Source organism: Podarcis liolepis, assembly GCF_965112155.1.
Source record: "Podarcis liolepis genome assembly, chromosome: 7".
NCBI classification, from domain to species: domain Eukaryota; kingdom Metazoa; phylum Chordata; class Lepidosauria; order Squamata; family Lacertidae; genus Podarcis; species Podarcis liolepis.
Window position 1 is genome coordinate 79,778,441 of NC_139561.1, and position 25,061 is coordinate 79,803,501.

The 25,061-nt window shown below is 40.5% G+C and overlaps 1 long non-coding RNA gene across 2 annotated transcripts; it reads left to right on the plus strand.

The window, feature by feature from the left end:
• The first annotated feature begins 472 nt into the window (after nucleotides 1–472).
• LOC310712550 lies at nucleotides 473–16,903 on the plus strand. 2 transcript variants are annotated; one of them, XR_014528928.1, is made up of 5 exons: nucleotides 473–660; nucleotides 2,126–2,320; nucleotides 12,695–12,844; nucleotides 14,224–14,382; nucleotides 16,569–16,903. It is a non-coding gene; the product is annotated as an uncharacterized lncRNA (long non-coding RNA). The 2 variants fall into 2 exon arrangements; XR_014528929.1 differs by having other exon boundaries at nucleotides 2,195–2,320.
• The last annotated feature ends 8,158 nt before the right edge of the window (nucleotides 16,904–25,061 follow it).

Here is a 25,061-nt window from a genome sequence, read left to right on the forward strand (position 1 = left end):
TGCAAGGAGGACAGGTAAGTTAATCTTCTGGAGGAACTGCAAACCAAATTTGGACAAATTCAGAAAATGTGGGCAGGTAAGGATTTTGTCTAACTCTTGTATGGAAGCAGACTCCCCCCCCCAACTGCCAACCACCAAATGTGGCTTCCTGAGAAAGGATGGGGAGAAAAGGACTCACTTCTTGTTAGGTGAGCTTTGTGTATCAGGTAAATGTAAAGGAACAATAAATGGTTAAGTCTAGTTTAATTTCCTTTGGGGCGTGGCACTCATCTAACTGGGTCAGCCCAGTCACTCTTTGCCTATTTGGCTCTCAGTTGCTTTCTTGAGTGCCTTCACCATTTAAATTGTAAATGATATCAAAAAAGTAACCAGAAGCGTCTATCAGCAACTAATGAGATCATAACTAATGAGCTTTGCATTTCAGTATCTCCCTCTTTCTCTTTGTAGTGGGGAAAAAACCTCCCATTCCCAGACCTGCCAGAACTATTTGTTCCCAAGTGTTCCCTGTGACACGAGTCCATGGCCTTTTAATTCCTCCAAGTAAGCCTCTACCTGCATCAATTCCCTGGTTGATCCATCCCTGCTCTGAGTCTCCTAATCTTTCTAGAATGATGAAGGCACTCCTGAGCGCATGCCTCCTCTTGGCCCCACTTTCTGCAGGTAAGATGGGGAACATCTGATGATCTTTAGAGGACACTGAAGAGAACTTGCTTCTTGGGAGGAAAGGGGAATTAGGAGGGTAGATCAACACCATAGAGAGCAATCACTGCTGGGTTACCAAGAGAACACAGGGGAGAGTCAAGTCAAGAGATTATTTCTTGTGATGTCATACAGATAAACCATGTCATGTAGCAAAATAATGAAATATCCCACTCTAACATGGAAGCTGCATTTCAGCAATACACACAAAATGTGGAGATCTCTCTCTCTCTCTCTCTCTCTCTCTCTCTCTCTCTCTCTCTCTCTCAGGATGTGGGTGTGGGTGTGGATGGGTGAGGGTAGGGAAACCGGGGGGGGGGGGGGGATTTGCAAAGGCAAGAGATTGCCAGATGAAAATGTTGGGCATGATTTCAAAGTGCAGGGAAAGTGCTAAGAAGGTGAATAAGCTTTTCTTTAGTGGGAGAGGTGGAGAAAATATGGCTTAAAAATAGGATAGAATAATAATTCCATTGAAATGGAGAGTAAAAGTTGCTTAGGACAGGAAGGGGAAGAAAACAAAGTATGGCCATTGCAGGAAGAAATTAAATAAATTTTACAAAGAAAGAAACCTTCAAGTCTACTCCTTGGAACAGAGCACATCAACCCACTGGTGAGGATCCAGATTCACTACTACTACTCGTTGATTGTGGGAATTTGGGGAGCTGAATGTGATTTGAGTGTCAGACAAGGATGCAGGAAGCTAGGCTTCGAATCTTGACTCAGCCACGAAGCTCACTGGGGATCCCTCAGCTTCACCTACCTCACAGGAATCCTCTGAGAAGAAAATGGGGAGGAGAAAACCATGTACACTACCTTGAGCTTCTTAGAGGAAGTGGCTGCAGATAAATAAATGAATTAGAAAAATAAGAAATTGACAGCAAGTGAAATTGATAGATAGGTTCATCCCTAGTCTAGGATCCTGCCCTAACACTGGCCAACCCAGTGACTAAGGGAAGTACAAAATCAGGACCATACCACAGCAACACTCTGGCTTACTGTGGCTTCCAGCAACTGTTATTTGAAATATGCTACTTTTGATATTGGAGGTAATACATAGCCGTCATACTTAGTAGCCTTAGTAGTCTTATTCTCCATCAATTTATCTAATCCTCTTTAAAAGTCATTGAAATTGGGGCCATTCAGTGCCTCTTGTAGAAAATGCCATAGTTTAATTGGGCTCAGATCTACGCTTGTGACCAAACAGTGGGAAGAAAATGTATTTTGGGAGGAAAAGTTGGCTGTGAGAAAAGGAGGGTACAGTTCCCCACTTCTTGGAAATAATTAAACCAGTGTTCTGAACAATGGCTACAAGAGTTTTAATTAATGAGTGTTTTACTCATTTCATTTCATCCTCTTCTATTAAAATGCTTATTAAATTGAACACTTTTAATTTAAAAGTTTAACTCCTCCTCTGTACCTCATTAAGCAAACAGCAAAACAAAACAATGATGATGATGATGGTGATAATTCATGAATCTTTTCCTCCTATCCTCAGCGGTACGTCTGGAGTGCAAACATAAGTTTAACAGGACTGGAATGACATATAAAGGCAACGGAGATATACCTTGTAATAATAATGTTATGTATACCTGTTCTGCCAGTGTTCTGCGTACAAATATAGGTAAGATTTGCCTGTCTTTTTGTCTTTTGCTGTTGGATTTGACCCAGGTTAAGATATAGGTGAACTTTAAGGGTTCTACTAGCATATAGAAGTCTATGCTGGAACAACTCACTTATGAAAAAAGTGAGGTGAGGAAGCTGTGACACTTCAGCTGTAGATGAATTAGAATTCCCATCAGCCTCAGCTAGCCACCCACCAGTCAGGGATGATGGGAGATGCAGGAATGCATGGCTTGCATATGAAAATGGAGAATCTAACATCACCTGATCACAAGCAGTGGCTGAATTTGGTGCTGATCGCCAAGCTTCGAGAACTTGATTTGCATCAACCAGAAATCCCTATTGAGCCAAACCAATGAACTCCAGTTTGGTTTTGGTTATCAAACTAGGACAAGAAGCCTGGAATATAAGCTGAATATCCCCTTTGCCGTAAATGACATTAAAATTGACAATCCTTTCACAGATGTATAAAAACTATTCAAAAGCTGAGCAACCAGAATGGGAGATGATGGTGCTTCACACTTTTATGGCTCCTTGAGGGGGGCCTCAAGTAATTTTGAAATAATTCTCAGTGATGAAATGATGAGGAAGCCACCAACATGAAGGAAATATTCCTGTAGTTCATCTCTTACAAAGGGTTTCAGTTACACAGCTTGATTAAGAGTGGATCCCTCCTGTTGGGATACTGCCAGGGAAACACAGTCCATCATGGCCCCCAAGCCGCTTCTGGACGTCCATCGATCTCCCGTAGACACACAGTATCAGCAATTAGCGACATGAGCTCCAGAAATAGCCTGCCACATTCTAGAGTTGATGCACGCTCTCTATCAGCAGATAATGCACAGCGAAAGTTGCATGCAGGAGAGTATTATTTACAAATTTTATTCAGCGTTGATCAGAACAAAGAAAAACATGACTGCCTGCTTCAGTGTCTCTGACACAGAGAGAGAAACGAAAGCAATAGAAAACATAAACTTCCTGTGATCAGGAAATGCGCAGACTCTGTGACCCACAAAGCCTGCTCCCTTTTAAGGTGGAACGGAAATATCCTAACACCTCCACCTTGATGGTTTTTGGTTCCTACTTCAACCATTAGTTAAGGTTGATTTGATCCCTTTGCTTGTTCCTGGTTAACCCACCACTCCTTTTACACAGAAGGGAGTGGGTACCATTTGGCACTTCAGTGCCAAAATGCCTTGGGGCGATCCTGCGTGGGATGGTGCTTGCTTGACCATCTGTTCCAACATCACTGCTACATTCTTGGAGGGAGAGGCGTAAGGGGGTAGTAAGGTTGGTGCAATGCAAGTGTCTTGCTAAGTGCCTTGTGTTCAACAACAGGAGTTCAGGGAAGGATGCTCTGACCCTGCAAGGTGTTGGATCGACTAGAAGAGAGTGCAGTGTATGGCAGATGTATTGTCAGATGTAGACAAAAAGTCATGATTCTTCATGCAACAAATTTGACCTAAAATGAAGTTCTGCAGAAATTCCAAATTTAATGTATTTTGCAAATTAATTGTGAACATAAAAAGAATGTCTGGTTCTATCGATTAAGGAGGAAAGAGACTACTGCTTGTGATTGAGAGATGAACTCTTTTTTAAAATTGGATTTAATTCATAATAATAATAATAATAATAATAATAATAATAATAATAATTTATTATTTATACCCCACCCATCTGGCTGGGCCTCCCTAGCCACTCTGGGCAACAAAGACAACATATAAAACATAAATACACAGAGAAAAAATACATAAGACAAACTTAAAAATAATAATAATAATAATAAAGAGAGAAAAGAAAAAAAGAGAGAAAGAACATCACCTGACATAAGACATCAACAAATTACCTTACATTAACTTACATAACACGAAATTGACTTCCCTTCATCTCGGTTTCTGAATGTGTCAAGAATTTCTCTATCTGCAGTTTCTTTTCCTTCCTCTTTGCGTCACAGGTGTTATGTCACACCTACTGTGGTTTTTAAATTTTTTACTTCTGTTTCCATGTATACCATAAATTTATTCCATTCGTTATTAAACTTTATGCCTTTTTGGTTTCTTATTTTCTGTGTCATTTTTGCCAATTCTAAATAATCCAATAGTTTAGATTGCCACTCATTTATGGTTGGGGTTTTTGATGTCTTCCAATTCTGCGCTATTAAAGTTCTGGCAGCCACTGTTGCATACTGAAAAAGTGTTTGATCTTCCTTTTTGATTTCCTCTCCAATTATCCCCAGCAGAAATGCCTCGGGTTTTTTATGAAGGTGTATTTAAGGAAATTTTTTTTAGCTCATTATAAATAGATTCCCAGAATTTTCTGATTACCTCACACGACCACCACATGTGATAAAAGTCACTCTCCTTGATCTTACATTTCCAGCATAATTTATCACCAGTTTTGTATATTTTTTCCAATTTTACAGGCGTGATATACCACCTGTACATCATTTTATACATGTTTTCCCTGAGTGTTATACATGCCGAGAATCTCATTCCTTTATTCCATAATGCCTTCCATTTATCAAACTCTATGTTATGTCCAAGGTCCATTGCCCATCTCACCATTACCTCCTTTACTTCCTCATCCTTAGTGTCCCATTCAAGCAACAGGCTATACATTTTCTAATATTTCAATCTGGAATCTAGATTTTTTCTCACTCATACCATTCTTTTTATCTTCAGTCCATATAGAGTTGATTTGGTGAAATTGGATCCAACCTGTCAATTTGTTTTTTATTTCTTCATATGGCCTAATCCTCCAACCATTCTCTGTTTTTACTAGCAAGTCTTCATAGGTCCACCTTTCTCCTTCGATGTTTTTTTTTTTTTTGTTAGAATATCAATTGCTGATAACCACCAAGGGGTATTTTGTTCCAGTAATTTTTTGTTTCTATCCCACACTTCTAGCAGTGACCCTCTAAAAATGTGGTTAGAAAATCCTTTATGGACCTTTCCCTTGTTGCGCCATAGGTAAGCGTGCCAACCAAATCTTAAGTTAAATCCTTCTAAGTCTAACAGGTCTTTATTTTTAATAATAATCCAATCTTTAACCCAACAAAGGCACTAGGCTTCATAGTATAACTTTAAATTTGGAACCGCGAATCCTCCCCTATCTCTTTGATCTGTAAGTAATTTGAATCTAATTCTTGGTCTTTTTCCTTGCCAGATAAATTTAGAGAGTATTTTCTGCCAGTCTTTAAATATTGAGGTTCCCCTGATTATCGGTATATTTTGGAATAAGAATATCAATTTCGGTAATAAACTCATTTTAATAGCCGCCATTCTCCCCGACCAAGAAAGTTTTATTCTGTTCCAAGTATCTAGGTCCTTCCTTATTTCTTTCCATGTAGTTATCTTCCATCAGATTTATATTCTTCATCATTAACCAGATTCCAAGGTATTTTACTTTTTTTGTTGCTTTAATTCCAGTCTGAGTTTCAAGCTGGTTTTTGACCTCTTCTGTCAGATTTTTAGTCATCATTTTAGTTCTATTTAATTTAAAGCCAGATAGTTTTCCAAATTCTTCTAGCAAATCTAACACCTTACCGACACTCTCTTTTGGTTCCTCCAAAGACAACATAAGATCATCGGCATATGCTTTCAATTTGTATTCTTTCACTCCAATTTTAATTCCTCGAATCTCTGGGATTTTCCTTATCGTATTTGTAATTATCTCTAACATCATAATAAACAAAAGAGGTGACAGAGGGCACCCCTGTCTTGTACCTTTTGAAATTTCAAAAGATTCTGTTAGGTTGTTATTAATAATTAATTTAGCACTTTGTTGTGAGTAAATTGCTTTTATTCCTTCCAGGAACGTGCCCTCTATCCCTGTCATTTCCAAACATTTTATAAGAAAACGCCAGGATACATTGTCAAAAGCCTTTTCGGCATCAATGAACATTAAAACTGCGGGAATTTCATTTTTGGATTCCAAGTATTCAATAATGTTTATTGTGTGTCTTATGTTGTCCTTTATTTGCCTATTTGGTAGAAAATCAGCCTGATCTGTATGGATAAGATTGACTAAACACTTTTTAAGTCGGCTAGCCATTACGTCAGCGAAAATCTTTTTTTTTTTAAGAATTTTTTTATTTTCAATGCAGAATCATAACAAAAATTACAAACATTGAATCCAAAATAATACTGTACAAACAAAAATCCCCGGAACATATAGAAAAAAGAAAAAGAAAAAAAAAAACAGAAAAGAGATAGGGGGGGGGGACAACAACAAAGGAAACAAAACTAAACTAAACAAAAACGAAAAAGCACACATCTACAGAAAAAAATCATATCATTATGTACATAAACACAAATTGACTTCCTTCTTTTGTTCTAAGACCTCAAAAAATTTACTCTTACTGTATTGTTGTGTCTAATTAGATTACTTTCACCTTGGTACTTTTTTTTTACACCATTTTTTTTCTTTAACCCTGTAAAGCATCATTCATTACATACCAATATACTAACTCCAGAACAATGTTTTTTCATATACTCTTTGGCACAACCCCATTCTTTTAATAATTTCTGGTCCGATTGTCCCCTTATGTAAGCTGTGAGTCTTGCCAGATTTATGTATTCACATAATTTAACTTGCCAATCCTTCACTGATGGAATTTTTCTGCCTTTCCAGTTTTTAGCTATAAGCATCCTGGCAGCTGTTGTTGCATAAAGGAATACTTTCCTTTGATTTTCGGGGATCTCGTTTGTAATTAAACCTAAAAGGAATGCCTCCGGTTTTTTACTGAAAGATAATTTAAACATCTTTTTGAGTTCTTCATAGATTTCATTCCAGAATTGTTTAATAGGTCGGCATTCCCACCACATGTGAAACACTGTTCCTATTTCTTTTTTACATCTCCAACAGGTATTTGACTTTAATTTGTAAATTTTTGCCAATTTTACCGGAGTTAAGTACCATTGGTGCACCATTTTCATAAAATTTTCTCTTATTGTATAACATGCCGTGAATTTAATATCATATTTCCATAATTTCTCCCATTGGTCCAGCCGAATTACATATCCTATATCGCATGCCCATTTAATCATAACTTCTTTTACTTCTTCATCCTTTAATTCCCATTCTAATAGTAAATTATACATTTTGGATATAATTTTTTTTTAGTTTTGTAGTAATACTTTTTGTAATTTTGATTCTTCCTTTTCAAATCCTATTACTTTATCCTGGTTGAATATTTGTGCAATTTGATGATATTGTAACCATGTGGTACAGTATTGGGTCACCTCATCGTATGATCTTAGTTTTAATTGGCCCTGTTCTTCCTTTAGGAGCTGCTTGTATGTTGCCATTCTTCCTATAGTATTTATCTTTTTAATCGATATTACTTCTAGCGGTGAGACCCACCATGGGGTTTTTGGTTCTAACAACCTTCTATGTCTCACCCAGACCTTGTATAATGCATTTCTAATTACATGGCTTAGAAATTCTTTATGAACTGCCACTTTGTTATAAATTAGATAGGCATGCCAACCATATCTGTTATTCCATCCCTCCAAATCCAAAATGTCACTGTTATCCAATTTGATCCAGTCCTTAATCCAAGTAAAGCATGCTGCATCGTAGTATAATATCAGGTCTGGGAGTCCAAAACCTCCCCGCTCTTTTATGTCAGTTAGTAATTTTTGTTTGATCCGTGGCTTTTTGCCTTGCCATATAAACTTTGTTAGGTCCGTTTTCCATTTTTTAAAACAATCATCTTTACCTATTATGGGAATCATTTGAAAAAGGAACAGAAGTTTTGGTAAGATATTCATTTTAATGGCCGAAATTCTACCCCAGAGTGTTAATTTCAATCTTGTCCAAGTTTCCATTTCTCTTTTTGTTTCTTCCCAATTTTTTTTATAATTATCTTCAAACAAATTTATATTTTTCATTGTTAATTGTATACCTAAATATTTCACTTTTTTACGATTTGTAATCCAAATTTTTCTACCAGTTCCTTTTTCTCTTGATCTCCCATGTCTTTTACCATTAATTTCATTTTTTCTTTATTCAAAGCAAAACCTGATACCCTTCCAAAGTTTCCCATTTTTTCTAGAGCCTTTGCTAAGCTTTCCTTTGGGTTTTCCACCATTAAAACTAAATCATCTGCAAATGCCCTTATTTTGTATATTTTCTCTCCTAGGGATATTCCATTTATTTCTTGATCCATTTATTTCTTGATCTGTATGGATAAGATTGACTAAACACTTTTTAAGTCGGCTCGCCATTACGTCTGCGAAAATCTTATAATCATTATTCAATAATGAAATCGGTCTATAGTTTTTAATGTTAAGTCTGTCCGAATCTGGTTTCGGTATCAGTGTAATGTATGCCTCTTTCCATGACGCTGGTATTCTTCCTCCTCGTAAAATCTCATTCATTACTTCACATAACACCGGTGTTATAAGTTCTTCTAGGACTTTATAGTACTTGGCCGATAAACCATCTGGGCCTGGGGCTTTCCCCAATTTCATCCTCTTTATCGCCTCTTGAATTTCCTCTGCTTTTATGGGTTTATTTAATGCAGTTCTTTCCTCTTCCGATATGCTGTTAATTCTATTTTCTTCTAAATATTTTCCTATTTCTGTTACATCTTCTTCCTCTCTTTTATATAAGTTTTCATAAAATTTAAGGAAGCTCTTTTTTATTTCCCTAGGGTCCTCCAAGACTTGTTCTTCTACTTTTATTTTATTGATGACACTTAGTTTTCTTCTTTTTCTCAGTTGCCACGCCAGAAACTTTCCAGTTTTGTTTGCCGATTCAAAAATTTTTTGTTTCATTAACTTAATTCCCCATTCCACCTCTTGGTTTATTAATATTGAGTATTGTGTTTGCAACATCTTGTGCAATTGCTTGTTCCCATCATCATTCGGTTTTTCTATCAAGATCTTTTCACATTCTCTTAATTGGTTAATTAATTCTTCTTCTTTTTGTTCTCTCACCTTTTTTCTTTGACTATTTTGTTGTATCAGAAAACCCCTTAGCACTGCCTTACTGGCATCCCAAACTATATCCATATTTGTCTCCTTATTAATATTGAACTCAAAATATTCTTTTAAGGTGGTTTTAGCTTTTTCAATCACTTCTTCTTTTTCAAACAAATAATCATTCATTCTCCATTTATACATACCCTGGATCTTCCAATTTAGATGTAACATTATTGGGCTGTGATCAGATAGTGTCCTAGGTTGTATCTCACATTTTGACACTCTTATTGTTAATTCTCTTGATATCCATATCTGATCCAGCCTGCTCCAAGTCCGATGTGGCTCCGTAAAGTGAGTGAACTGTTTTGTCGTAGGGTTTTTGTGTCTCCATATATCTATTAAATCTAAGTTTTCCTCAAGGTCATTAAACGATCTCGGAAGTTTCCCTTGATTTAAATTCTTCTTTTTCGAGCTTCTATCTAATTCTGGTGTCGGCACTCTATTTAAATCTCCAAGCAGGACCAACTTGTTGTTCTCTAAATCTAGTAAAACTTGTTCCAGTTTTTTTAAAAACTCCATTTTATTTGTGTTTGGTGCATAGACCGTTACCACGTTAAGCTTTTCTCCCTGGTAGTTAATTTGTACTCCTAGAATTCTTCCTTCCTTATCCTTACATATTAATTTTGGTTCTAATTTCTCTTTCACATATATTACTACCCGTCTTTTTTTCTTAGAATCTGAATGAATGAATTCTATTCCCAACTTTTTATTTATTAGAATATGTTTGTGTTTTTTGGCAACATGCGTTTCTTGGCAACAAATCACATCAATGTTTTTTTTCTTTATAATTTTCTCAAATTTATTTCTCTTGGACTTTTCGTTAAAGCAATTAACATTCCAAGACAAAAACTTAAGAGTCATTTCAGTTTATAGCTAACAACACTTTATCCTAGTTTTTGATTTAAATTCTGGTACTTCTGTTTCCAGTAGTCTCCACCTCTTCCCCCTCCTCTTCCTCCCCCGATCCTGTGTCTTTCGCTTCTTCCTCCACCTCCCCTCCCCTCCTCCTCCTCCTCCTTCCCTCCCCTCCCTCTCCTCTCCTTCATGTCTATTTCTCCTCCTCCATGTCTTGCCTCTTCCTTACCCAGGTCCCTTTCATATCTTCTCAAAAACTTTCCTGCTTCTTGTATGTCTGTCAATCTAAACTTTTTATTCTTGTAAAAAAAGGAAATCCCTTCTGGGAATTCCCATTTGTACTGTATTGTGTTTCTCTTCAGGACACTTCTTAATTGTCTGTATCCTTCCCTTTTGCGCAGAATCCTGATTGGAATTTCTTTAAAGATGATAATTGGACGGCCTCCAATCATTAACTTTCTTTTGTAGCTTGTTCTTAGTATTGTGTTCTTCATTTCAATAGAATTAAATATTACTAAACAATCACCAGGAATTTTTTTTTACTTAGTTTGTTGCGGTTTCCCTCTTATTCTGAAAGCACCCTCTATTGTATATGCAACTTGTTCTTTTATTTCTAACCATTTTGCAAGTTCTTTAACCATTTTTTCTCTTATATTCTCATTTACTTCTTCTACGACACCTCTGAATTTTAAATTAAGTTGTTTCTAACGCATTTCTGTCATGGCTAAATTGTCCCATAATTGTTCTTACGTTTTATTTAAATCTTTTACTTCTTCCTTCAATTTTTCTGTTTCTTTCTTTTGGTCTCTCAATTCTTTTTGGGTTCTTTTATTGGTTTCCTCAATTATTTTTGACTTGACTGTCAAGTCTTGTATCTTCCTAGAAAGTTCTCCTACGGCACTTTCTATTTTCCTATCTATCTGTTCCTGTATTTCTCCTAATTTGCTTTCCATGTGTAATTCACTTTGCTTAAACTCCTCTTTAATCTTTAACCATAGAATGTCTAAATCTCTGATTTCCTCTTGTCGGGATGCCGTTCTCTCTCCTGGAGTCCCTCCTACTTTTTCCCCGTTTCCCCCCGATATTTTATGGTTTATTTCTCAGTAATTAGCTTTGCTTTTAACTCTCTCCCATAGGGGGTGCACAATCTTTCCTCTAACCTTTATCTATATATTCTTATGTCCTTTCCTTACATCACTTTATTTCCTCTTTAGTTTTCATCCAGCCTTTATCCCCCAAATGAAAAGAGAAGTCTCTCATTGGCTTATTCAAATTATGCAGTCCCACTAGCTTCACCAATGACCTATTGCTATCATATATTTAGGTTATGTTAGTGTGTTAATATAGTTATTTCAACAACAACAAAAAAGAAAGCAGAGTAAAAGACAGAAATCACAGATGGTAATCTCTTTTTGTAGTCCAAAAGAGATTGTTCAATCTCTGTAGTTTTCTGAAGTTTTCAGCCACTTGTCGGCCTAATCCAGTTCATTGCCTCAGGTTCTAAATTTTATTAGTTCACTTTTGTAGTCCTAAAAGAGATGTGAATATTTCAAGAAGTCCTCACTGGTTACATCAAATAATGTCCGGCTTTTCAGAACCTGAAGTTGTTCAACATATCATTTGCTTTTCTCAGGTTTGAGTTCAGTTGGTTATTTATCTCAAAGTATAGAAAGACGTCTTGGATTAAACACTGTTCCTATTCAAGTTGGTATAGTCAGGTTAAATTCTCCTCAAAACTGAGGGTAAGGAGGATAGGTTGTTAATTATGTTATTATAGTGGGAAACAAAAACAAAAACAAAAAGAAAAAGGGAGGGGGAAGTCAGATGAGAAAGAGGGATGAGAAAAGAAGGAGGATGAGAAAAGAAGGAGGGCAAAATTCTCTAATTTAAAGCAGAGGTGAAAATATCATGAATAACATAAGGGAACGTGGAAAGAGAGAGAGAGAGTGGGAAGGCAAAAGACCAGAAATTTATCGGCAGGGCATAATTGCAGCCTTTGCAAAAAATTCTGAAGAAACTTCTAAGATTCAAAGGGTCCCAAGGCTCCTCAGATTAAAGTTCTTCAAATTAGAGTTCCAGATGCTTTAACTTCATAAATTTCCTGTCCTAGCCGTTCAAAGCATACATTGAGTAAGTCTCAGAAACCTTGATTGATTGAGAGATGAACTCTTAAATGCCTGCAGAAAACCTTTCTTTTCCACCAGGCCTGTGCAGACCATTAAGAATACACTGGTTTATTGAAATCTATTTACTTTTAATATGGTTCTTATTGTATCTTTTATGTATTATAACTGAAAATCATTTTAATATTTCTTTCCTTTTATGATATAGCAGTGTGCACACATTTAAATAAATAAACAGCACCTCACTTTAGATTGCCAAATTGAATAATACCTTCCATATTGTATTTTTCAAAAGGTCCTGATTCGGGTAACACAGAAAATTGGAACCATTATATTGAATGTGCTTTAGTAGCAATAGACCACATTTCCACCCAGATCCTGATAGTTCTTTCAAATTCTTTTTCATAGAAAAACCGGAAGTGCAAATTGAGAATACATGTGTGTCATCCAGCGTTTGTTTCTTAGGCGATTACAGCTTTACTGCAGGGGATGGTAAATTCTTTGAGATGAAGACAGAATGCTGCAACACTGACTATTGTAACAATGAAACTCTCAGCCGTAAGTTTCTGCATCATTGTGGAATCATTAACATGTTAGGGCTGTGCACTGGATTTGGCCACGGCTTGGATCCTTTGTCAATCAGCAGTACTTAGAGAATCTGTGCCTCGTTCAGATGGGGTGAGACAGCCCCAGATGGCAGTAGGTTGGGTTGAGCAGCTCAGGACTATTAGGGGCTCTCAACGGTTGGGAATTCAGATTGGACAGAAAGTCAGGCATGACGAGATACTGTGAAAAAGAGGGACCTAATAGGTAGCAGGGAGGGACCTACTAGGGATGGATTGCCTTTCCAGCCAGGCCCCTCCTTCTTCCTGTCCCTTGAAGTAGCACCAAGAAGGATCAGATATACCATATTTTTCGCCCTATATGACGCACTTTTCCCCCTCCAAAAGTGAAGGGAAAATCTGTGTGCGTCCTATGGGGCGAATACAGGCTTTCGCTGAAGCTTGGAGAGCGAGAGGGATGTCGGTGCCGCCATCCGGCTGTTCCTCGACCTGGTTTGGAGGCTGGTGCTGGGAAAAAGCGTGCTTCTCCCCAGCGCCAGCCCCACAAACTCGGGGGACAGCAGGCAGGCGTGCGCTGCCATACTGCTGTTCCCCGACCTGTTTTTTTTGGGGGGGAAATAAAGGAATTTCCCCCCTTTATTTCCCCCCCAAAAAACTAGGTGTTTCCTATGGGGCGTAGTGTCCTATGTGACGAAAAATACGATATAATTGGATACCTAAGCTCCTGAACTTCTCATAAATAGCTTATGGTCCCTTCAAGTTCACTTTCAATTGGATGTTTCAAATATGGACCTTACAACCCACCTATTTTATTCAAGTGTCCTCCTGAATTACCCTTAAGGTGGTTCTTCTCTGTCTTTTAATTCGCAAGCACTACCTAAGCCAGCAGTTATAATGGTGCAAATATAAGACCCTACCTAACAGCATTCTCTGAAATTTGTTTATTGAATTTATTGAATTTTTGTACCACCCTGTACCTGGGTGTCTCGGGGCAGTTCACAAAAATTATTGGATAGCTCATTGCTGAAGAGCAGAAGAGAGACAGAATCTCTGTACAAAAATGGAGGACTAAGAAACTATATTTTCAGAGAGGCTACACCATAATCGATGGCATGAATACATTGAGAGAGATTAAAAGTTCACACTCTCCCACCCCACTTTGGGTAAAGGTCATTCATCTCAGAGACCAATGGTGACTTTGTCCCAAGCTCAACCCTGAACCCAGATTGTTTCTAGATCATGTTTTCATCCAAGAACACTTGCAGCTGCCCCAGCAGAACAGTAAGTTACTAGGGTGGATTCCATTTATATAACACAGAGATACAAAAACAGACAAAGACATTAACATGCTCACTTTACATTTGATCTTGGAAGTTCCTGATCGCAACATGCTGGCTGAAAATGGTCTGCAATGCCCAGCCTGCTTCTCCAAAGGAGAAAATGAGTTCATGAGAAAGTGTAAAAGTGAGAAGACCGTCAACTGCCTTGAGAATGAGACCCAATGTGTTGATTTTAAAGGAGCTTATGCTAGAGGTAACATTTCTATTCAGTCAGGGGGAAAGGCCTAGACATGGGCTGGGTCATGCAGACTCTGTTCTAATCTCCTTCTCTCCCTTCCTTCCTCTCTTTTTCCATTGCACATTGTTGGAAAAGTGATAGGGATCATATCTCTTACTGGCTGCTCTCTGCACTCTTCCTTGGTGTTTTGCCTGCCTGGACTTTGCCCTTTAACTTTCATAATGCACTTGCTTGTCTAGAAGCAGGATTCAGATCGGGATGTTTAGATTAAATACTCTTCTGAACCAAAGAGGAAAATGCATTCATTGCTCCACCCCAGTTGCATCTGGATCTTTCCACCACTGGGATGCAGTGCAGGACAAAATGTGTGCCTCTTTCTCAAAAAGCATATTTCTTATGTAAAAGAAATGTAATTACATTTCCTTAAATTCTGTGACAATGAGCAGTATCTGGCTAACTCAGACCATTAGTGCAAGGATTTATAGTTGTGCAACAGAATTTCCACTCTCTTCTGCCTGTAGGTGCTCTGTATCCTCCTAAAAGCTGCTCCAAAGATTTAGCTGTCATAATTTAACTAAATTTGTAAAAGATACCGTATTTTTTGCCCTATAGGACACACTTTTCCCCCTCCAAAAATGAAGGGGAAATGTGTGTACGTCCTATGGGGCAAATGCAGGCTTTTGCTGAAGCCTGGAAAGCGAGAGGGGTTGGTGTGCACCGCCGGGCTCCCATGGCTTGCGGAAAGCTGCCTGCACCCCGAAGCCCGGGCGCGCTGAGCAGTCACGCCCTGGCTTTGGGTAGCTATGTGCAAGCCGTGGGAGCCGTCCCACGGCTTGCGCAGAGCTGCCTCTTATTCTGAAGCCTGGACGCGCTGAGCAGTCATGCCCAGGCTTCGGTTAGCTCTGCGCAAGCCGCGGGAGCCCTCTCATGGCTTGTGCAGAGCTGCCTGTACCCTGAAGCCCGGGCGCGCTGAGCAGTCACGCCCGGGCTTCGGGTAGCTCTGCGCAAGCCGTGGGAGGGCTCCCACGGCTTGCGGAGAGCAGCCTGTTCTGGGGGCTGGGGTCAGGGGAAGCTCGGGCTTGCCCCGCCCCAGCCCTGCGCCTGGGGGCGGGGAATAAAAATTGTTTTCTTTATGCCCCCCCCAACAAGGTGCGCCCTATGGGCTGGTGCACCCTATGGGGCGAAAAATACGGTAAATTGCTTTATATGCATTATAATACTGTGGTACCAGACGGCGATGTGGAGTCCTATCTTTCTGCATTGGGATTTCACAACACATTGAACCAAATCATTTAACTGTATCACTGTATTCATGTGACTGGATCCAGCCTTACATGCACCCCCCCACCCCTTTCAACAGCTTTTTTGAGGAATAATACTCTTTGGAGAGGGACCAATTTTACCACACCCTTCCTTCCTGAAAAGAAGAGGGGATTGGAAATGAATAGGGGAGGGGTATATGGGCTGATTTGCCCCAGGAAGGAAGAGGCAGAGTCCAGGCCATATGAGCTGCCTCTGCCCTACATCCCCTCCATCCTTTCGGATAGGAGTTCCTGATTGGCTTTTGGGACCCCCCTTTTCTCCCACTTCATGTTAGATGTGTTTAACATGAAAATAGATATGGCAAAATAAAAGGAGGATTGTCTGGATGGCTAGGTCACAGTTTTTGACAGTGTGGGAGCCTCGGTTGGCATCCAACCATCCTGAGAGACAATGGAGTGCAACTCCAGCTTCTTATGCGGCTGGAACACCTTGTTGACTCATGGCAGGTTGTTTTCAAATATCTTTGTGTGGCCACAGCATGTGCCTTTTTAACAGGCCCAGGAGATACTGGGATTGAATTCCTGTCATTTTAATGCAAATCACCAGACCATAAGAATTTGATTTTGTTAACATGGTTAATTAGGGCAGTTTTCAGAACCTCTAATTTCATTATATTTTATAAATATAACCTGTTTATTAATAAACTTCATGTCTTGAGACTCCTTTGGGTGCCAATTTTGATTATATCTGAGTATTTTACCTGAATTCCTAATGCTGAAAATTTTGTACATTCATGTTATGATGAAATTATATTTTTCAGATTTCTTAAATATACCCTTTTTAAAACTAACGTGTTAAAATTCTCATTCACCATCACAGGCACCATCTCCTATTCCCTGGGAAAAGGACTAAAGTCAACACTTCTTTTTGTTTTCCAGATTTTTTCTTTGTCACCTTTTTTACTTTCAAAGGTTGTGCAACAACAAAATTTTGTGCCATCCGGAAAAATGGGGAAATAATTATTGGAGCTGGGAGATATCTTATTTCAGTTTACGAAGAAAGCTGTTATAATGCTTCACAAATCTCACACCAGCCTGAACAGGAAGGGTAAATCGGACAGTGTAGACCTTCTCCTTGTGTATTCCAAAATCCATGGCAATGAGGCGGAATTGGAGGCCTAGTGGTGAAATCCAGCACTCGCGATCTCTGTTTTGTTCTTTCTTGCTTTTGGTGGAGGTAAAGGGAAACAAGAGCAGAGAAAAAGGGGTCAGAATGTGGGGATTGTGGAATACAAAGAACTCTGTAGTGTATCATTAAAAAATAGTCAAGCCTTCATTAGGATCATTATAATGCAAAATAAATGGTTATGGAAAATAAAATGTCAGAAGCTAGTGGTTGTTGCTCGTGAGTAACCAGGCAGGACTCCAGCCTGTCTTTTACAGGTTTTATTGTGCTAACTATTTACAGTGCAGATCTACAAAGTTCATGTCCGTCTTAGTCACTTGCACAATCTGAGAGTGGCCCCTTCTGGCTTCTCCACAAACATAAGAACTTCGGTACCCGTAGCCTCCCCCCCCCCACTTGCATTTCACCCCTCTGTGCAAGTTTGGGCGATGGAAGTGGTGTTTGTCCCTCCTGACAAGCCTGGTGAGGTGAGGCACTAGGTCTCTCAGTAGCATCCTCAAGCCCTTTCCTCGCTTTGCTGGCCCCTTCCCTCTCTTCTCCACTGGAGGTGTGGCTCCCTCCCCCACTGGAAGAGGAACTGCTCTTCAGAAGTTTCGGAGGCTCTCTGTATCCCAACAGCTCCCCTTCCTCCCTCCCCCGTTCCAATATCAGTCCCCTGACATCCACTCCCCCTCACCCCCCCATCGGTGGGGTCCAGAGCTGCTTCCCACTCACTGGCGTTGGCCGGAGGGGGGGAAACAATGAAGGAATCGTCCTCCTCCTCTGTGTAATCAAAAAATGCTCCCCCCCCGACAATCCTTGCCCTGGTGGGAGGTCCCAGGAAATTTCCTCCTCATCAGAGACCTCGGCAACTTCGTCCCCTATTCCCTCCCCCTCCCCTGAGGGCGGGAATCCCTCAAAGTCACCCTCGTCCACTGTGGGTCCAAACACTTCCCCAAAAAACAACTTAGGGGGTTTGGGCTTGCGCCAGAAGAGAGCATGGAACTCCTCTATGAGATACTCCTCAGTCACATGCCCCACCAGAATCCATGTGTTTCCCAAACTAGGAACCCTCTCCCAGGCAAATAGGTACTCTAGTTGATGTCCGTTCCACCTGGAGTCAAGTATCTCCGTCACTCCATTACAGAGTTCCCTTTCTTCTACACTAGGTGGGATGGGGGGGCCCTGTTCCCTCCCCCAGAAACTGTGCCCCTCCCTGTAAGGCAACAGCACAGACCTGTGAAACACTGCATGTATCCTCATGTTATCCGGCAACTTCAGCCTGAAAGCAAATGGGTTGATCTGCTGTGTCACCTCAAAGGGGCCCACCCTCCTAGGCTGCAGTTTCTTGCAACCCCCCCCCCCCGGAGGCATCCCCTGAGATGACAACCACACCTTGTCCCCCACTTGGATAACTTCCCCCCGGTGTCCTATGTTTGTCCAGCACCTTCTTGTACGCCTCCTTGGCACTTTCCAGAGTCATCTTGAGCTGTTGGTGTATGGCCTCCACCTCGTCTGTGAATTGTTCTGTGGCTGGTACACTCAATTCCTCCTCCTCACACTCTGGAAAGACCCTGGGATGATATCCGTAATTGGCAGGAAATGGACTCATCGTTGTGGTCACGTGTTCAGCATTATTGTATGCAAACTCTGCCCGCGCTAGCTTCTCCACCCTATCGTTCTGCCACTGATTTACGTAGCAGCACAAGTGCTGCTGCAAAATGGCATTTGCCCTCTCCGCCTGTCCATTTGTCTGCGGGTGCCTGGCTATGGAAAAGCTCACCTCTACCTGCAACAAACTCATGATCTTGCACCAGAAACGCAAGGCGAGCTGTCTTCCACGGTCAGAAATCACCCTAGAAGGGACCCCATGCAGCCAAAAGATGTGATTCAGGAACAATTTGGCAGTTTCCTCAGCTGACACAGCATGAGAGCATGCCACAAAGTGGCACATCTTGGTCAGTAGGTCCACCACCACCAGGACAGCCGTCTTCCCTCGGGCAGTACCGTCATGAAATCTATGGACACCATCTCCCATGGTCTCCCCGGTGTTATTAAGGGTTCCAGCAGCCCAGCCGGGGCCCCCCTTTCCCTCTTTCCTCTTTGACACATGTCACACCCTCGGACATATTCCCGCACAGCCTCCCTTACCTTGGGCCACCAGAAATCCCACTTAACTAACAACATGCTCTTGTGTTGCCCAAAGTGCCCAGCTGTAGGGTTGTCATGGAACTGCTCAAGGACTCTGACCCTCAAGGGCTCTCCCGGTACATACAGTGTCCCTTTCTCCTTAAAGCCCCCAGACCCTCCTTGAGCTCCCTAAATTTCCTTTGAGCAAAATCATCGTCTCTGGTGAGTCTAACCAGTCCTGCCTCCCCTGCCAGTGTTCCCCCACAGGCCCATTTGTCCTCCTGGAACATTTGTCTGGCCACTGGGGGCCCTTCATCTTTCATGTACTCAGGCTTCCTAGAAAACGCGTCTGACCTCACATTCTGTTTTTTTTTTTTTAAATAAAATATTCACATTCTGCTCTCCAGGAACATATTGGATGTTAAATTCAAAATGGGCAAAAAACACCGCCCATCGGATCTGCCTCTGACACAGCACACGTGCAGTGTGCCAATATTCCAAGTTCTTGTGGTCTGTCCACATCTGGATCTGCTGCTGCACCCCAAACAGAAAGTGTCTCCTGCTGCGTGACATCCCACTGAATTTTGCTGGTAAACACTGCATCCATCACTTCATAAAATTTCCACGTCCTGGAGGGCATTGTTTCCCACCGCTATCAGGGGTCTCACCCATTCCCAGGCTGCCCTTTCTAAGTGGGAAACTACGAATGCCACCCTCTCCAATGCCATCATTGGAAAATTCCTTCTTTTGTAAGTCCAGGGCGTATTTAATCTCAGTCCTAAAGGCAAGGTACTCTTGAGGGTTCCTGCCAAATTTGCTCACCAGTGCGGCATCTTTCGCCCCACCGGAGTTGCCATGATTTGCTGCTCCTGCAATCTGCACTCCTCCAGCCTCACTGCGAGGTCAGCAATGTGCACTTCCAGCTCCACATTCCTCTGCACCAGAGCCGGTATGTTCCGCACCGCATCTTCCTCAGCGCCTCTGCCTGCAGCTCTTTCCTCCTCCAGCCTCCCTTTATTCTCTTGACTCATCATGCCGCTCTTCACTGCTACACGCGAGCAACCGCAAAGACTCCTGGATTGCTGTCAGATGCTAATGGTGGTTGCTTGTGAGTAACCAGGCAGGACTCCGACCTGTCTTTTACAGGTTTTATTGTGCAAGCTATTTACAGTGCATATCTACAAAGTTCATGTCTGTCTTAGTCACTTGCAGAATCCAGGAATGCCCCCTTCCAGCTTCTCTCCCAACATAAGAACTTCAGCACCCGAAGCCTCCTCCCCTCCTCCTTGCCTTTCACCCCTCTGCAGAAGTTGGGCGATGGAAGTGGCGTGTGTCCCTCCTAGACAGCCTGGCAAGGTGAGGTGCTGGGGCTCTCAGCAGCATCCTCAATCCCTTTCCTGTCTTGGCTGGCCCCTTCCCTCTCTTCTCCACTGGAGGTGTGGCTTTCCCCACTGCTGGAAGAGGAACTGCTCTTCAGACGTTTTGGAGGCTCTCTGTATCCCTATGGCCCCCTGCCTCCCTCCCCTGTTCTAATGGCAGTCCCCTGACATCAAATGCTGGTTCTCAGATCTGTTTCTTTTGGATAAAAATGCAATTATTATTGATCGCTTTAGCTGAAGAAATTACAAAAACAAAATAATATACACTGCACAGCTAAAATCATTATTGTAATCAGACAATTTGTTAGATAAGAGGTTTCTCCTCTGAAGAATTTAACTTAAGGCATTTTTTTCTTGCCAGAGTTCACTGGAGCTCGGCTCTGGCCCCTCTCATGTGGGTGCCATTGCAATTCTAAGAGAAGAAGGAAGACATTCATGGTGATCTCCAACAGCTCCTTTTCTAGAAAAACCACTGATGGGCAAAAGATGCGGAACATAATATATAGGTGACAGATTGGGAATGATAATGAAAAATGATATAAAATTTATGGCACTTAAGGAGAATTATATGAAAATGATGTACAGATGGCATTTAACTCCGGTCAAACTATCAAAAATGTACAAAACAAAAGAAAATAAGTGTTGGAAGTGTAAAAAAAGCAGGGGGTACGTTTTACCACTTGTGGTGGCAATGTAAGGTTATAAAAAGTTTTGGGAAATGATCTATAATGAATTCTTTAAAAGTTTAAAATAACATTTGTTTTAAAACCGCAAGCTTTCTTAGTAGGTATAACTGGAATGGATACACCGAAAGAATACAAAAATCTGTTTAGGTATGCAACAACAGCCGCATGGAAATTGATGGCCCAACAATGGAAAGAAGAACAAGTCGCAACCAAAAAAGATTGGCAACTTATTTTCTTTTCTTTTCTTTTTTATTGATACACCAAGAAGGAAAAAAAAAAAACCCACAAATCTCATAGACACACAATTTTCTTAGCAAACAATAAAACATAAATTGGTCTTAACAATATAAAGACCCAACCTCCCGTCTATTCGATATTTCGATATTTCGATTTCATATTACTTATTGCCAATACACACTTTTATAATAATTATGCTGGAATGGCTAAATTAGCCAGAAAACTAAGAAATCAAGAAGACAACAAATATATATATATATATAGAGAGAGAGAGAGAGAGAGAGAGAGAGAGAGAGAGAGAGAGAGCATATTTACAAAAGAACTGTAAGGAAATTAACACAATAACAGGTTCTACAAAAAAAAACCACACCACTTGTAATATTAAGGACAATGTTGAAAATTGGGAATAATTAAGGATAAGGTTGATGATGTCATATGACACACCACCCCAAAACTTCGATCCCAGAAGTGCCAGCTTCAAGGGCCACCATGAAATGACTTGGGGGGAAGGGACCACGTAACCCATCTGCAAGGGGGAACTAAATACCTTTCTGACCCAGTCAGCTTTCCCCTCCCTGCTGGTTTTCCTCAGCCAAGAGGGGCAAGGGGCAATGTCCTTCAATCTTGCCAACTAAAACGCTTCCAACATGAGAGGGCTAGACAGTGCTCTGGACACCCCGTGATATTCATCTGCTGTAACAGCAGAGTCAAATTCCCAGTGGATACAAACAATTTCATCCTCAAAATGCTTTGCAAACAGGTCACAGCATTGACAAGTCACAAGCACATTCCCCAACTCCCAATGAGAGGCCCTCCGCATTTTCACCTTGGAGCTTTCCTTTTCTCACCCAGCCTCTCACCCTAGGAGGTGTCCACTTCACCTCTCAACCTGGTTACTGGCAAGAGTTTGAAATTTACCACCACCACCACTTGCAGCACTTTAAGCATTTTACTTTTAAAGCTCTGACCAATGTTTCATATCATCATGTGTTGAGATATCTTAAATTCTGAGATTTAGAGATACAGACGAAAAGAATCTGTTCTGTGATTCTCTTCGTCTAGCGTTTTTTTCATCTTGCGAAGCAAGCCCATTGAAGGATTAGTGGATTAGCGCTATTAGCGGCTTTTAGAGGCTTTTAGCAGCTTATCTGCTGATCAGATCAGCTGATAAGCGGCTTAGCGGCTTAGAAAAGGGGGGGAAGGGGAAAAAACAGCAGGAACTCGCAAGACATTGTCGTCTTGTGAAGCAAGCCCATAGGAAATTCGTTTTGTGAAGCACCTCCAAAACGGAAAACTCTTTCGTCTAGAGAGTTTTCTGTCTTGTGAGGCATTCGTCTTGCGGGGCACCACTGTACTGATATTCTGTTAGTATAAGCAAATACAAAAGACACGCCAATACAAAGAAAATGAGTAGAAAGAGGAATATTTAAATAAAATTAATAGCAGTATTGATGGTGATGGTGATGATGATGATTTTAGGGTTTATGAAAGAGAAAACACCATAAAAGTAAGAAAGGGAAGAGAAAATAAAGTTGGCAATATGAGAAAATGTAAGAAGAAGGAAGGAAGGAAGGAAGGAAGGAAGGAAGGAAAGAAGGAAGGAAGGAAGGAAGGAAGGAAGAGAGAGAGAGAGAGAGAGAGAGAGAGATGGGTTACAAGATGAGATGTAGCTTATGAAAAGGATCCATCATTCTAAGGGCTTCTTCTCTTGTAGGCTTTTGATTTCTCTCAAACAAAAGGCCAAACTCCCAGAATATAAGGATGTCAACACTCTTGCTAACAATTCTTCCCTTCCGGTCCAGGAGACACCTGTGGGTACAAAGGACATCTGGGCGATTCCAGAAAGCAGGAGCTAAATGACCACTCTCTGTTGCCCGATGTCTCCCGCAAAATATATCACCCAGGATGCCCAAAGAGATCTGAGGTACTGGTTTGGATCAAGAGTGTATCCAAATATCCACAAAAAGTAAAAAAAAATACATATTTATTTAAGAAAAATAAAATAATGGTGTAGCTAGAACCCTGTTATCATATAGCAATAAGAGATACAGTGGTGCCTCGCAAAACAAAATTAATTCGTTCCGCAAGTTTTTTTGTCTTGCGGTTTTTTTCCTCTTGCGAAGCACGGTGTCGGAAAAGTTTTGGAAAAGCTTCAAAAATCACCAAAGTCTTCAAAAACCTCAAAAAAGGCTACCACACTGCGTGCTATGAGTTGCTCCTCGAAGTCAAGTCGCAACTGTATTAACGGTTTTAAGAAAAAGGAAACAAACTTGCAAGATGTTTCCGTCTTGCGAAGCAAGCCCATAGGGAAAATCGTCTTGCGAAGCAGCTCAAAAAACCAAAAACCCTTTCGTTTTGCCAGTTTTCCATCTTGCGAGGCATTCGTCTTGCGAGGTACCACTGTAATAGAAGAAGGTCACTTAGTTTTGGAAAAAAAACCTATCAGACATGGAAAAGGAGAAGTTCTAAACTGAAACAGGTTTGATGGTGGTTAAGAAGGTGAAATATTTAGGGGTTCATATGACATCAAAGAATTTGAATTTATTTAAAGATAATTATGAGAAATGTTGGTGAGAGGTTAAAAAGGACTTGGACATTTGGTCAAATCTGAAGCTTTCAATGTTGGGCCGAATTGCAGCTATAAAAATGAATGTATTGCCTAGAATGTTATTTCTATTTCAAACATTGCAAATTCTTGACAAGATGGACTGCTTCAAGAGGTGGCAGAAAGATATTTCAAAATTTGTCTGGCAGGGCAAAAAGCCCAGAATAAAATTTAAGATACTAACGGATGCTAAGGAAAGAGGGGGATTTGCCCTGCCGGACCTAAAATTGTACTATGAAGCAGCAGCGTTCTGCTGGATGAAAGAGTGGATGCTCCTCGAGAATACAGATATCTTGGATATAGAAGGTTTCAATAATGCATTTGGATGGCATGCATATTTGTGGTATGACAAAGTTAAAGTGCATAGGGCCTTTAAAAACCATATTGTTAGAAAAGCACTATATAATGTCTGGACTAGATATAAGGATTTGCTGGAAAACAAAACCCCTAGATGGTTGTCACCTTTGGAGGCTAAAGCGGTGAAAAAACTCAATATGGAGGTCAAATGGCCAAAGTATTGGGAAATTTTGGAACAAGATGGAGATAAACTGAAATTACAGAGTCATGAGAAATTAAAAACAAAAGTGTGAGATTGGCTCCATTATTTTCAAATAATGGAGGTATACAAACAAGACAGGAAAATTGGCTTCCAGGTGGAGAAATCAAAACTAGAAACTGAACTGTTAGAACCCAATGTTAAGAATTTGTCAAGAATGTATAACTTGTTGCTTAAGTGGAATACACAAGATGAAACAGTTAAATCGGCCATGATTAAGTGGGCACAGGATATTGGTCATAACATCATGTTCGCTGACTGGGAATGGTTGTGGAACACCGGTATAAAATTTACGGCATGCAATGCCTTAAAGGAAAATATTATGAAAATGATTTACAGGTGGTACATAACCCCAGTCAAGTTAGCAAAAATCTATCATGTGCCTGATAATAAGTGCTGGAAGTGTAAGGAATCTGAAGGTACCTTTGGTGGACGTGCCCGAAGATTAAGGCTTTCTGGGAAATGATATATAATGAAATGAAAAAGGTGCTAAAATGTACCTTCCCTAAGAAACCAGAGGCCTTTCTCTTGAGCATTAGTAACCAAGTGGTGTCGAAGAAAGATAGAACTTTTTTTATGTATGCTACTACAGCAGCAAGAATACTCGTCGCAAAGCATTGGAAGACCCAAGATCTACCCACCTTGGAAGAATGGCAGATGAAGGTAATAGACTA